This window comes from Pongo abelii, chromosome 16, assembly GCF_028885655.2.
Source record: "Pongo abelii isolate AG06213 chromosome 16, NHGRI_mPonAbe1-v2.0_pri, whole genome shotgun sequence".
Classification (NCBI taxonomy): Eukaryota; Metazoa; Chordata; class Mammalia; order Primates; family Hominidae; genus Pongo; species Pongo abelii.
Window position 1 is genome coordinate 29,689,431 of NC_072001.2, and position 16,307 is coordinate 29,705,737.

The 16,307-nt window shown below is 37.4% G+C and overlaps 1 long non-coding RNA gene across 1 annotated transcript in view; it reads right to left on the reverse strand.

Moving 5' to 3' along the window:
* The window catches only part of LOC134760254 (uncharacterized), a 157,625-nt gene that overhangs the window by 41,799 nt on the left and 99,519 nt on the right, over nt 1–16,307 (reverse strand). Inside the window, exons 19-21 of the long non-coding RNA XR_010137433.1 lie at nt 15,702–15,863; nt 14,022–14,213; nt 12,353–12,494 (exon numbers count right to left, since the gene is read on the reverse strand). This is a non-coding gene — a long non-coding RNA (uncharacterized LOC134760254). The remainder of the gene's footprint in view (nt 1–12,352; nt 12,495–14,021; nt 14,214–15,701; nt 15,864–16,307) is intronic.

Sequence of the window (16,307 nt, forward strand, 5' to 3'; positions counted from 1 at the left end):
AGACATGAAGTCCTTGCCCATGCCTATGTCCTGAATGGTATTGCCTAAGTTTTCTTCTAGGGTTTTTATGGTTTTAGGTCTAACATGTAAGTCTTTAATCCATCTTGAATTGATTTTTGTATAAGGTGTAAAGAAGGGATCCAGTTTCAGCTTTCTACATATGGCTAGCCTGTTTTCCCAGCACCATTTATTAAATAGGGAATCCTTTCCCCATTTCTTGTTTTGTCAGGTTTGTCAAAGATCAGATAGTTGTAGATATGTGGCATTATTTCTGAGGGCTCTGTTCTGTTCCATTGATCTATATCTCTGTTTTGGTACCAGTACCATGCTGTTTTGGTTACTGTAGCCTTGTAGTATAGTTTGAAGTCAGGTAGCGTGATGCCTCCAGCTTTGTTCTTTTGGCTTAGGAATGACTTGGCGATGCGGGCTCTTTTTTGGTTCCATATGAACTTTAAAGTAGTTTTTTCCAATTCCGTGAAGAAAGTCATTGGTAGCTTGATGGGGTGGCATTGAATCTGTAAACCACCTTGGGCAGTATGGCCATTTTCACGATATTGATTCTTCCTACCCATGAGCATGGAATGCTCTTCCATTTGTTTGTATCCTCTTTTATTTCCTTGAGCAGTGGTCTGTAGTTCTCCTTGAAGAGGTCCTTCACATCCCTTGTAAGTTGGATTCCTAGGTATTTTATTCTCTTTCAAGCAATTGTGAATGGGAGTTCACTCATGATTTGGCTCTCTGTTTGCATGGTACTGGTACCAAAACAGAGATATAGATCAATGGAACAGAACAGAGCCCTCAGAAATAATGCCGCATATCTACAAGTATCTGATCTTTGACAAACCTGAGAAAAACAAGCAATGGGGAAAGGATTCCCTATTTAACAAATGGTGCTGGGAAAACTGGCTAGCCATATGTAGAAAGCTGAAACTGGATCCCTTCCTTACACCTTATACAAAAATCAACTCAAGATGGATTAAAGACTTAAACGTTAGACCTAAAACCATAAAAACCCTAGAAGAAAACCTAGGCATTACCATTCAGGACATAGGCATGGGCAAGGACTTCATGTCTAAAACACCAAAAGCAATGGCAACAAAAGCCAAAATTGACAAATGGGATCTAATTAAACTAAAGAGCTTCTGCACAGCAAAAGAAACTACCATCAGAGTGAACAGGCAACCTACAAAATGGGAGAAAATTGTCGCAACCTACTCATCTGACAAAGGGCTAATATCCAGAATCTACAATGAACTCAAACAAATTTACAAGGAAAAAACAAACAACCCCATCAAAAAGTGGGCAAAGGACATGAACAGACACTTCTCAAAAGAAGACATTTATGCAGCCAAAACACACATGAAAAAATGCTCACCATCACTGGCCATCAGAGAAATGCAAATCAAAACCACAATGAGATACCATCTCACACCAGTTAGAATGGCAATCATTAAAAAGTCAGGAAACAACAGGTGCTGGAGAGGATGTGGAGAAATAGGAACACTTTTACACTGTTGGTGGGACTGTAAACTAGTTCAACCATTGTGGAAGTTAGTGGGGCGATTCCTCAGGGATCTTGACCTAGAAATTCCATTTGACCCAGCCATCCCATTACTGGGTATATACCCAAAGAACTATAAATCATGCTGCTATAAAGACACATGCACACGTATGTTTATTGCGGCATTATTCACAATAGTAAAGACTTGGAACCAACCCAAATGTCCAACAATGATAGACTAGATTAAGAAAATGTGGCACACATACACCATGGAATACTATGCAGCCATAAAAAATGATGAGTTCATGTCCTTTGTAGGGACATGGATGAAATTGGAAATCATCATTCTCAATAAACTATCACAAGAACAAAAAACCAAACACCGCATATTCTCACTCATAGGTGGGAATTGAACAATGAGAACACATGGACACAGGAAGGGGAACATCACACTCTGGGGACTGTTGTGGGGTGGGGGGAGGGGGGAGGGATAGCATTGGGAGATATACCTAATGCTAGATGACGAGTTAGTGGGTGCAGCCCACCAGCATGGCACATGTATACATATGTAACTAACCTGAACATTGCACACATGTACCCTAAAACCTAAAGTATAATAATAATAAATAAATAAATAAATACAAACCAGAAACATGTAAAAGGTATTATACATTATGTCAAGGGTATTTACCTCAGGAAAGCAAAATTTGTTTCAACATACAACTAGTGCTATGCACCATATTCATCTAATAATGAACAAAAACCACATAATCATCTCAGAAGATGCATAGGCACTTGAGAATTCTCAAACTCCCTATGAGAAAGACATGCAGCAAATGAGGCAGATAAGGGAACTGTCTTCCTTTTAAAGGGGATCCATGAAAAACCAACATATCATCATACGTTATCTGAAAGGTTCACTAATTTCTCCAAGATTAGAAACAAGTCAAGGATTTCCACTCTGGACACTTCTTTTCAACATTGTACTGGAGGATATAGACATGGAATCTAGTCTAGAAAAATAAATGTAAGGCTTCCAGTATGGAAAGGAAGTCAAACTATGTCTGTTGGCATATGACATGATCTTATGTATAAAATTTCCAAAGGGCTCTAATCAAATATGGTTACAATTTAGAAACGAGTTCAACAAACTTGCAGTATATGTCAATATATGTAAAATCCTCTGAATTTCTATATGCTAGCAATTAACAATCTAAAACAAAAAATTCAGAATGTTCCATCTGAGATGACATCAAAAATAAGTTTATCAAGTTAAGTATAAGATATATACACAAAAACTACAGAAAGCATTTTGAAAAACAATGGAAAAAAAACCTTTGACGATTCATTGCTTATAAAGGTTAATGTTGTTAGGCTGACAATATTTTCCAAATGGATCTATAGATTTAATGCAACCTCTATCAAAATCCCAGGTGACATTTACTTTCTCTAAATTCACAAAGTTTATCTAAAATTCATATATAATGCAATAGACCCAGAGCAGCCTAAATAATTTTGAGAAAGAAGAAAAAAGGTTGGCATGGGAGATACATACTTCCTGACTTCAAAACTCACTACAAAGTAATAGTAATCAAGATTTATAGTACTAGTATAAGAATATAGATGTTGATCAATGTAATAGAATATAATGTTCAAAAATGAATTCTTACATTTATAGTGAAATAATTTTATGTCACCAAATAAAGTATATATGGATAAATATTTTTAATAAAACATTTCTGAAACAAGTGCATATTCCATGCAAGTCAAACTCCTGCCTCACACTGAAAATGTAATTGACTCAAAGTGATCATATATCTCTCTGTAATAGCTAAACAGGCCCAAAATATAGAAAATAACACAGGAATACATCTTCCTGGTCTTAGGTTAAACACTCTTTTCTAAGATATGATGCTGAAAGCAAAAGGGAAGAAGAAAAAACAGGTATGTTAAACCTCATTAGAATGTGAAACCTTTGTGATTCATGCTACACCATCAAAAATAAAGACACCCAAAGAATGCGAGTAAATATTTGCAAACAAAAGCAAAAATTGGCAAATGAAATCTAATTAAACTTAACAGCTTCTGCACAGCAAAAGAAAACTATCAACAGAATGAACAGACAACTTACAGAATGGGAGCAAAGTTTTGCCAACTATGCATCTAACCAAGGTCTAATATCCAGCATCTATAAGAAACTTAAACAAATGTTCAAGAAAAAAAACCAATCCCATAAAAAACAGGGCAAAGGACATCAACAGACACTTTCAACAGAAGATATATATGCGGCTAACAATCATATGAAGAAAAGCTCAACCTCACTGATCCTTAAAGAAATGCAAATCAAAACCACAATGTGATACCATCTAACACCAGTCAAAATGGCTATTATTAAGAAGTCAAGAAATAACAGATGCTGGCAAGGTTGCAGAACAAAGGAATTACTTACACACTGTTGGTGGACGTCTAAATTAGTTCAACCATTGTGGAAGACAGTATGAAGACTCCACAAAGACCTAAGAACGGAAATATCATTTTACCCAGCAATCCCATTACTGAGCATATACCCAAAGAAATAAAAAGTGTTCTATGAAGAAGACACATGCATGCATATGTTCACTGCAGCACTATTCACAATAGAAAGAACATGGAATCAGCCTAAATGCCCATCAATGGTGGACTGCATAAAGAAAATGTGGTACATATACACCATGGAACACTACGTAGCCATAAAAAAGAATATCATGTCCTTTACAGGAAAATGGATGGAGCTGGAGGCTATTATCCTTAGCAAACTAATGCAGGAACAGAAAACCAAATACCATATTTTTTCCCTCGTAAGTGGGAGGTGAATGACAAGAACATACATACACCCAGCGGGGAACAACACACACTGAGGCCTATCAGATGGTGGAGGGTGGGTGGCAAGAGAGGATCAGAAAAAGTAACTAATGGGTACTAGGCTTAGTACGCTGGTGATGAAATAATCTACAACAAACCACCATAACACAAGTTTACCTATGTAACAAATGTGCACATGTACCCTGAAACTTAAAAGTTAAATTAAAAAGCAAATATTTGCAAATTTTATAGGTGATAATGGTCCACTGTTAATCATATATGACAACATCTTAGAGCTCAAAAATAAAAAGGCAAATATCTCAATCAAAAATGGAAATTATTCAAATACCCAATTCTCCAGAAAAGCTACAGTCATGTCCAAATCACATGAAAAGACACTCAATGCCTTTTGCTGTTATGAGGTAGGAGACTGGCAAGTTGTTTCCTAGTCACAACCCTGCTGATCAAAACAAGATCTGGTCCAGACGGCATGTAGTAAAGAAACTGGCAAAAAGAGACACAGGGATCCCTGGTTGTCCCCATTGCTCACTGGCATGAGACATTCCCTCCAGTGCCATGACTGTTTACAAATTCCATGCCAACAACCCAGAATTTACTAACTCTTTCCATGGCAACAACCCAGAAGTTACTACTCTTGTCCTGGAAAGTTCTGAATAACCTGCCCATCAAGTTTCATTGATCCACCCCTCAATTTACACGTAATTGAAAGTGGGTTTACCTTCGTGTAAAGATAATTGACAAGAGCCCACAGGTTACCAACCGATGCAATGCCTATGAGTTAGCACTGCTCTTTAAGGAGCAGTATTGTTCAATAAAACATTTCTGTCCATCACCACTGGCTTGCCCTTAAATACTTTCCTGGGCAAAGCCAAGAACCCTGACAGCTGAAGCCCCAAATTTGGGGCTCACCTGTCCTGCAACAATAGGGGGAAGGGAAGTCTAAAAAAACATGATATATACTTCAAAAATCTAAAAGGTATATTGCTATGGGAAAACATATAAGTTGGAAAAGGCAAAATACTGTGTAAGTCCACCTATGTGACTCTCTAGAAAAGGAAAAAATTATAGTGATAGCAAAGAGTTCGGTGGTAACAAGAGGCTTGGGAGAGAGAAAGGTGGTATCAGTGAAATATAGCAGGTTTCTTTGGGGCAATGAAATTACTCTCTCTGATTCTGTAATGGTGGATACATAATAATGTTTTCTGAATCCTGAAGAACTTTATAACACAAAGAGTGTATCTAAATTGTGCAAATTTAAAACCTTATTTAGTAGGTAGAGGGTTTCCAAGGAGGAATGCCTAAAAAAATAATATAACTATGTAATGAATATATGGAATAGCCTCACTAAAGAAAGTGGAGGAAAGCAATGGACCTAAGTAATTTGGGTAATAAGTGGATATTCTGAGGCTAAACGCCAAAGTATTTATACCTAAGTACTGTACTTTACTTGATAAAATTGTTTCCCATTGGGGTATAAGTTACCAGTTCTGAAACCACTCTGCATGGATGTTCGGGTAGTATGATTAAGTGAATAGCATCAACTTCTTCACAGGGAGAGTAAGAGACTACATACATCATTCATATGGTGCTGGATTAGATCATATGGTATTGGAAACAGCAGAAATTACACAATTATACAATTAGCCTGGAGTACAATTAAATACACAGTTAGGCTGGAGCACCTAGTAGTGGTTAAAGAAAAGAAAATGTTAAACAACAACAAAACCAACCAACCATACAACATTGAACCTTAATTATGTGGGTATTTCAAAATTATACCAGAGATATCTAAGAAAACCTTCCAATAGCCAACCATGGAAAAATTTGAGCAATCAAATAAATTAGCATATGTAAAGTACAAAATAAATATCCATGTTTAGATGATGATATAAATAATTTATGAATAAATATGCAATAGAATAGACACAAGTTTACGGTTGAGGGTTCAGATAAACTTGTAGACATTCTTCCAATAAGAAGGTAGATCATGAATCCCCACTTTCTTTTTTTTTTTTTTGAGATGGAGTCTGGAGTCTCACTCTGTTGCCCAGGCTGCAGCGCAGTGGTGTGATCTCAGCTCACCGCAACCTCTGCCTCCCAGGTTCAAGTGATCCTTCTGCCTCAGCCCCCCGAGTACCTGGGAGTACAGGCACGAGCACTGTGCCTAGCTAATTTTTGTATTTTTAGTAGAGACGAGGTTTTGCCATGTTGGCCAGGCTGGTTTCAAACTCCTGACCTCAGGTGATCTGCCTGCCTCAGCCTCCAATAGTGCTGGGATTACAGGCATGAGCCATTGTGTTTGGCCCATGACCCCCACTTCTTGAATGTGTGTTGTGTTAGTGACTTTGTTCGGAAACATTCTATGGGGAAAGGGAAAAATAATAATAATTTCACAGTGTGTGATAATTTGATAAAAACAACCTCATCTAGGTGATCAAATTAACATTAACAGCGATAAAGCCTGTTGAGAGCCTGTGCCCTTGGTATGATGTGAGAAGAATTGCACCTTTCCTCTGTCATCTTCCTCTCCTAAACCCACAAATCTAGTCTTATCATGAAAAAACCTCAGAGAAGCCCACATTAGGAATGTCAATGTCATCAAAAACTAGGAAACTCTAAGAAACTGCAACAGTCAGAGAAGTCTAACAAGACATGATGTCTAACTGTGCTGAGGTATCCTGGATGAGATCCTGGAATAGAAATTAGACATTAAGTGAAAATTAAGAAAATCTGAATAAAGTATGAAGAGTAGTTAATGATGCTGTTTAAAATTGGTTAATTGTGACAAATGTCCTACATTAAGAAGTTAATAAAAAGAGCAACTGTAGTGGGATAAATGGAAAGTCTATGTACTGTATTTAAAACAATTTTGTAAATCCTAAATGATTCTTAAATGTATAAAGTTTTTTTTTATTTAAAGTCACTGCTGATCTTATAAAATAGAACATAAACAATATGTTGATGGCCATTAATGGATCTCCTTAGCTTCATCATCTTCCTTAATCACTGAAGGTCGCCATTACTGTGAATTTATTTATCCTCTAATCTGTGTTTGTTATATTTATCTCTATGTTTATATTTCTAATATCCATAATGTTTAGTTTTTCTTATCTTCAAACTTAGATGACATGTGTTTAATGTATACATGTCCCTAGTTTAAGAAATCATGAGAAAAATCCATACTGTGGGACATCTTACAAAATATCTGACCTGTACATTTCAAAAGGGTCAAGGTCAAGAAAAATAAGTGAAGACTATGAAACTTGCAGATTGGAGAAGGCCTAATGTGTCAGTTAGACCCTGCAATAGTGTCCAATGATCCCCACCTGCAAGAAATACCTGTGATTTGTTGAGTTGCCTCCTCCGTGTCTCACATGACCAACACATGTGAACTCAACTTTTTTCCAACTCAGAGCTCCCCTAGACAGTGGCTACCTTGGTGGGAATGGAGTGGACACAGGTCTGACAAGTGCCACAAGGATGTCTGACAGTATAAACAAATATCCTGTGAGAAGGATGCTGGGTCAAAGATTGTACACTTACGCTTTGGGGTATCCACCAGGATAAATAAGTATCCCATGAAAGGCATACTGTAAATATCCAGGACACAGTTTCCTGGTGTCCTGTTGGACAGGGTGATAATTTACAGTCACTGCCCCTAGAGAGACCTCAAGGGATTAATAGATATAACAAAAATGCAAGAGATGTAGAGGTGATTTTATAAATTATGGCACAAAGATCCCAAGGAGAAGGAAGATAGAAATGGTAAAGTGTTACTTGAAAGTTTGCAGCAGAGTGCAGCTCTCTGAAGACAGAAAATCCTGTATCTTGAGACTTTTTGCCTTAATCTTAGAAATATAGGCAGAGATTATTCTAAGTTGCTTTCCAAATCTGATTCTTCATCCAGATAAACTACATATATTTTTTCTCCCTCCCCTTTTATCCTTCGTATCCCATGAATGATGGTCATGTGAATCTCACTGTAAGCAGGGACTGCAGACACCTATGCATTGCTGTTTTCTTTTTCTTTTTTTTTATTATTATTATATTTTTAGTTTTAGGGTACATGTGCACAATGTGCAGGTTAGTTACATACGTATACATATGCCATGCTGGTGTGCTGCAGTCATTAACTCGCCATTTAGCATTAGGTATATCTCCTAATGCTATCCCTACCCCCTACCCCCACCCCAAAACAGTCCCCAGAGTGTGATGTTCCCCTTCCTGTGTCCATGTGTTCTCATTGTTCAATTCCCACCTATAAGTGAGAACATGTGGTGTTTAGTTTTTTGTCCTTGCGATAGTCTACTGAAAAAGATGATTTCCAAATTCATCCATGTCCCTACAAAGGACATGAACTCATCATTTTTTATGGCTGCATAGTATTCCATGATGTATACGTGCCACATTTTCTTAATCCAGTCTATCATTGTTGGACATTTGGGTTGGTTCCAAGTCTTTGCTATTGCGAATAGTGCCGCAATAAACATACGTGTGCATGTGTCTTTATAGCAGCATGATTTATACTCCTTTGGGTATATATCCAGTAATGGGATGGCTGGGTCAAATGGTATTTCTAGTTCCAGATCACTGAGGCATCGCCACACTGACTTCCACAATGGTTGAACTAGTTTACAGTCCCACCAACAGTGTAAAAGTGTTCCTGTTTCTCCACATCCTCTCCAGCACCTGTTGTTTCCTGACTTTTTAATGATTGCCATTCTAACTGGTGTGAGATGGTATCTCATTGTGGTTTTGATTTGCATTTCTCTGATGGCCAGTGATGGTGAGCATTTTTTCACGTGTCTTTTGGCTGCATAAATGTCTTCTTTTGAGAAGTGTCTGTTCATGACCTTTGCCCAATTTTTGATGAGGTTGTTTGTTTTTTTCTTGTAAATTTGTTTGAATTCATTGTAGATTCCGGATATTAGCCCTTTGTCAGATAAGTAGGTTGCGAAAATTTTCTCCCATTTTGTAGGTTGCCTGTTCACTCTGATGGTAGTTTCTTTTGCTGTGCAGAAGCTCTTTAGTTTAATTAGATCCCATTTGTCAATTTTGGCTTTTGTTGCCATTGCTTTTGTTGTTTTAGACATGAAGTCCTTGCCCATGCCTATGTCCTGAATGGTAATGCCTAGGTTTTCTACTAGGGTTTTTATGGTTTTACGTCTAACGTTTAAGTCTTTAATCCATCTTGAATTAATTTTGCATTGCTGTTTTCATGAAATGCTTTGTTCAGACCACTTGTTACTCTTGTCAGCTCCACTTGTTGATACTTAAAAAATGAAACAGGCTTTGATGTTCCCCAAAGAGTGTACTGAATGAAGAAGAAACTCTTATAATGTATAATTTAGAATGTTGAGCATATTTGCACTGAGAGTTTCAGCTTCTACTAGCGCTCAATTCAGTGAACAAGAAGCCCTAATCTCAAGTATAGGAGTCATGCACCCTTTAAACTTTATTCAGTATTCAGACTAGTGGGTGGAGACAGCATTGGGTTCTTGCCTAAGGATGTGGTGGGATGATGGGGTGTTTTCAATGGCATCTTTCTGAGAATTCTGGTGGCCAATCCAGACTCAGCTATCATGGTAATGTTTAGGAGCTTAGTGCTCAGCACTGTGTCCTCTTGTGCCTGGGACATTATGGTAGCATTGTTTTATGTCGATCACTTTTCCAGTCTTAACCCTGAGCACACAGAGCTCATCGACCCTCTTGCCACCTAGAGATGAGTCTGTCCTTCTACACATTTACTTCTGTCTCCTTCATGGCCTGCCACGTGGTGATTTTTTTTTTTCCTGAAGAATTTGGTCATGGATGATCTTCACAGTACACATCATAATAGACTATATGTATGCATTGAAATGAAGAGGAAAATGGGATTGTACAAGTCACTTACCTTATAGAAACTCCTGTTATAATGAAATAAAAAGAGCAAACCTCTATTACTTAAGATTGCCAATTTAAATGAAACCATCCTTTCCTATGGGGTGAATTGTAAGATTAGAGGCATAAGAAGGTTTACTGAATTATAAATGCCCCAAATAATAGCACCTGAATTACTGCTACGATCTTCTCAGAAGTGAGAAATATGGTCAAGGTCAGCTCTGTCTCTCATTCTAGGTCTCCAGGACGCAGGAGTTTGTTTTCTCGCTGAAGCTACGAACATGGTATGGAGAATGTAGCCCATGATCATGGTCTGAAAAAGCAAGAGTCTTGACTTTGTGGATGTCCTTGGGAGTGTAGTATGCAGTCCCATGGCTTACTAAGCTTTGTGGGCATGGTTCCTGGAACATCCCTGGTGTTCCTCTGTAAAGTGTTGTGGCTGTGAACAAGGAGCTATGTTGGGGAAGGGGGACAGTCCTCCCTGCTGTGGGGATCTTTGTTTAGCCAGCACGTTTGCAGAGTCAGCACTCAGCCTGCATCCATCTCTGAGATCACTGCATGGTGGGCTGGGGTATGTTGTACTTTCTTTCCTTTTTTCTATTAGGCTATTTCCACCTCTGCACAACACACTCTGTATCACTAACATGCCTCACATTCATATATCTGATATCTGTCTAAAGGTTCATTTCTACGTCTTTTTGAGCAGGAATTAAACTGCAACTCCATGATTATAAACTTTCTTCATATCTAGTTAACTTTCCTCCATGATAATGTCTAATGCTGTGGCTTTTGGGCTTGTCGCTTGAAATGGTTTGGCTGTGTCTCCACCCAAATCTCACCCTGAATTGTAATAATCCCCATGTGTCAAGGGCAGGGCCAGGTGGTGAAAACTGAATCATGGGGGCAGTTTCCCCCATACTATCCTCATGGTAGTAAATAAGTCTCACAAGATTTGATGGTTTTATAAATGGGAGCTCCCCTGCACAAGTTCTCTCGTCTGCCACTATGTAGGATGTGACTTTGCTCCTCATTTGCCTTCTGCCATGATTGTGAGGCCTCCCCAGCCATGTGCAACTGTGAGCCAATTAAACCTCTTTCCTTTATAAATTACCCAGTCTTAGATATGTCTTCATTAGCAACAAGAGAACAGATTAATATACCACAGGACAACACACATCCATGATGTGAGTGTCAAGAGAATGTGTGGTCCCATAAATTTGTGATGGAGTCTGCATGATGAAGAAAACTGAATTATCACAGTGTTTTCTCAAAGGCTTAAGGCATCATTTTCTTTTAAAACTTGGGGAAAAAAAAAGTATCCCGGTACTAAGAAAACACTCTTAATGCAGAAATATTTATGTTCACCATCACTGGTGTTTCTCAATCTTCTCTTCTAATGTCTGGAAGTCATGTCTTCTAAAATGTCTTCATAGTGAGATCCTACAAAGACACTGCCAGAAAGTGCCTGAAAACAGGGCTTTCTAACATATGTGAGAAAGGCGTCTTTCCTTGGAAAAGTTGTTATGAACACAGGAATTGATAACTCTGGGTAATGGGAAGTGTCATGGGAAAGAAGAAAATGGATGAGTGTCCCTGGAGCTTGATGGTGTCTTTCTGAAGCAGGTGTCCTGTTGTAGGAATGGGGGATAATAAGGCAAGCTACTTTGCCATAGTCTCCCTATATCTCCATTCATCCTCTAATATGTGGTTTCATTGTGGTTGAAATCTGACTTTGTTATTGTTGTTTTATTTTTTGGTACCTGAATATTACATTTTAAGAAATATTTTTATTTCATCATAGTTTTAGTTTTACAGAAAGTAGTAAACATAATAGAGTTTCATATATCCTACAGCTTCCTGAAATGTTAACACCTTATATCACCATAGCATATTTATGAAAAGTCAGAAATTGACAGTGGTACAAAACTATTAACTGGAAAAGATTTTCTTCATATTTTACCAGGTTTTCCACTAGTGTCATTTTTCTGTTCTAGGATCTAAACCAAGATACCACATTACATTTACTGTCAGGCATGTAACTTACCGATTGTTGTACAACATATTACTACATAGTTTAGATTTTCAAACCCTGCCCTACACAGTACTTACAGTTTCTCTGGGTCAGATGCCTGGCAGACATTTCAAGGGAAGGCTCATCTGGGGAAGGATCCCCTTCCAAGCTCCTGGGATTCTCAGGAGGATTCGATTTCTTTCCAGGTCAAGATGACCTCACTGGTGAGTTATTCAAAGCCTTTTGGGAATTAATAACAATCAATAAAAACAGACGAGTAGAGAACCTTTCCTAATGCAATGTATGAAGCCAGTGTTCCCTGACACCAGGCTAGACAAAGACATTTCAAGAAAAGATTACAGACCAATATGAAACAGGTAAAAAGTATCAAGGAAATACTATCAAAATTAACTAGTAACATATAAAAAGGAGTATACACTAGGAGCAAAACTATTTATCCCTGCAATATAAGTCTGGTTAAACATACAAAAACAACTGGTGTTATAAACTATACTAATAGAATTTTTTAAAAAGACTCATGGTCACCTCCAAAGACACAGAACAGGCATTTGACAAATTCCAAACACATTCATGATAAAAGCTCTGGGAAAATTAGGCATAGAAGAAAACTTTCTAAACCTACAAAGAGCATCCATGGAAAACTCACATAACATGAGGAAAGACATATAAGCCAACAGAATAGAGTTGAGCACCCCAAAATCAATCTTTATATATAGGGCAAACTTATTTTCAAGGTTGGAAAATTAATTCAAGATGAAAAAATAGTTTTTCAGCAAATGTTGCTGGGAGAAAGGGATATCCACATGAAAGTTAAACTGTTTCCTGCACCATGTATGTATTTGACTCAAAACAGAATATCTAAGAGCTAAAACTAAAAATCCCACAGAAGAGAACATAATAATAGATTTTCATGGCCTTACATGCAACAATGGATTCTAACATGTGACACAAAAGTAGAAGTGACAGAAAAAAATAATAGATACATTCAACTTCCTTTTAAGATGCAAAGTACACCCTCAAGACAACTGAAATAATGGAAGAAGATATTCTCAAGTCATATAACTGTTAGGAGACTATTATCCAGAATATATGAAACATTCAGGCATGCACCACCACACCCGGCTAATTTTTGTATTTTTAGTAGAGATGGGGTTTCGCCATGTTACTTAGGCTGGGCTCAAACTCCTGGCCTCAAGTGATCCACACACCTGAGCTTCCCAAATTACTGGGATTACAGTCATGAGCCACCGTGCCCAGCCTCATTCTTCATTATTATTTTCTAAATTTGTATTTCTAAATAATATATTGTTCAGGTTTTTTTTGTCTTCAACATTAGATAAATATGTGTATAAATTAATGTTTAATCTTACTGAAATTATGAAAAAATATAACAAATCCATATTGTGATACATCCTATGGAACACCTGAAAAGTTCTTTTCACTAAGATCAAGGTCAAAAAAATAAGTGAAGACCCAGAAACTGATACAGATTACACAGGACCTGATGTGGCAGGTAGGTTCTAAGATGCTTCCCAATGATCCACACCTCTAGATATGCAGAACCGTATTCTAATGTCCTCACTGTGAGGTTTAGACATGCCATACCACATGTATAAACAAACACAAAAGGGGCAAAGCGTATGGAACAATGGTTTGTAAGAGAGATTATATCAAACAGTGAAGGACAGTGATACCTGAGACATACAATACTGTGACATGAGCTCTATCACTGCCTCAAGATACCACCTTGGGAGATGTTCCAGGCTGTGGTGTGGCATGGACTTTGGAAGACACTGTGAGTTGAGAAGATGGAACTGAGAGTCGAGTGCACATTGGCTGGATTGCATCTAGCATTTCTTCACATCTAGCGGTAAGAATGGGAGACATCATCCATGTCAGCATCCATGAAGGCTGGATTGCTATTGTCATCATTACTCACTGAAATATGGTTCACAGGAGTATAGGAGCAATGCAGAAACAAAGGCAAAGACACAAAGAAAAGTTACTTGAATGAAGATTTAATACTGCACAAAGACTGACACCTTTACATGTTGTACCAAAACCAAGGCTTAAAAAATAACCATTCGAGATAAAGTAAATGATGTGTATAAGTCGAATGAACCAACCAAGTTGACACAGACCTACCTTTACCATACAATTTTCATACATGTGGCTGATAAACTCAATACATTAGAAAATAATGAAAGTGGAGCTTTCTGTTTATAAGAGCAGAACAAAATTATCAGAAAAATAAGGATAAAAAATATTTTACCTCCATTTGTTTCCCTATAAAATCTTAAGTTTGCCTTATATTTGGAAAATAATTTGTCCTTTCTTCACTACATAAATTCTACTGCCATTTTAGTTTGCATGGAGTATAGGGTTGCTATTTATATGCAGTAAAATTAAGTTAATTGGTGCCAGGCTGTAATACAATAGATGAGGGGTTGTTATTATTGTTGTTATTTTAACCAAGATCTGTCATTGAAATTCAAGAGACCTTGACTGCAGCCCTAACTGGAAAATCAAATGCCCATCTACTGATTTGGAGCACTTGTAAAATATCAGTGTTCACGCTCTCTTAGTTGCTCACATCTCATAAATCTTGGACACATGTCCCCTATGTCCCCAGAATAATTTTAGAGCATTATACTGATTATTAACTTTCTTGTACAGTAGGCATATGTTACTGAGTTTCAGTGACTCATTCTGTATGAATGCTTCACTCACAAGAGGATGTGCTGTCAACATATTCGTGTTGGCATTAAGGCACTCCTCAGTGCAAGCTCTCAATAAATTCTGGTCTGTTGGAGTCCTGCTAAATCATATCTGAAAATGGGGCTTTTTGAGACATGTGAGTAATAGGCATCTGTCTTTCAAAAACTGGTTACGTAGTTAGCACCAGATGCTAAAACTGGTGACTGAAAAATGCGGAATATGATGAAGAAGGTGAAAGAGGATGAGTCTCTGGAACTTGGGGGGATCTTCCTGAAGCAAGTGTACCTGTGTTCGAGTCGGTAAATCGATATGGAAAGATGCTTTGCTATTCTCTCTCTACGTGCCCTTTCATCTCCTGAGCTGAAGGTATTCTGTTTGTGCTTTGCAATTATTTTCATATCACATTTAATATTTTTTCAAAAACATCTTTTTTCTTTGAAATAATTTTAAATACACAGAAATATGCACAGATAGTACAGAAAGCTTTAGATAGCTTTGAATTACATGCATTGTAATAGATTACGTAACCATGAGCCCTAAAAAATAGTTGGCACAAAACTATTTATTGAAGTATAGGTTTTTTCCGTATTTTACTAGGCTTTTAAGTAATGTCATTTTTCTGTCCAGGATACCATATTGCATTTACTGTCAGGTGTATTATTTATTGCTGAGTAATAAATTCTCACACACTAAGTGGCTCTTACTCACAGTTTCTCTGTGTCATGAATCCAGATGTAGATGATGGCCAAGGACGAGGTCTCAAGTGAAGGTTCAGCTGGGGAAGGATCCTCTTCCAAGTTCATGTGATTGTTGTTAGGAGTCAAGGCCCTGTGCTGGTTGAGATGACTTCACTGGTGAACTATTCCAAACCTGAAAATAATTAATAACAATCTATCAAAACTCTTCATAAACACTTAAACAACAGTAAAAGTGGAGAAGAGATCACATCCTGATGTATACTATTAGTTTACACTGATGTTACAACTAAAGCAAGACATTTCAAGAAAGAAAAATTAAGACCAATATGTTTATAAATAAAGGGCAAATGTCTTCAATAAAATGCTAGCAATACAAATCAGCAAATGTAAAAAGAATTATACACCATCACCAAACGTATTTGTCTCAGGAATAAAAATTTGGTTCAACATACAAAATAATTAGTGTCATGCCCTATAAGAATAAAATAAAAAACAAAAGCCATATGGTCATCTCAAAAGATGCAGGAAAGGCACCTGAAAAATCCAAAATCCATTTTTGATAACAGTATACAACAAATTAAGCCTATAAGGAAAGTTTCTTTATTTTAAAGGGCAT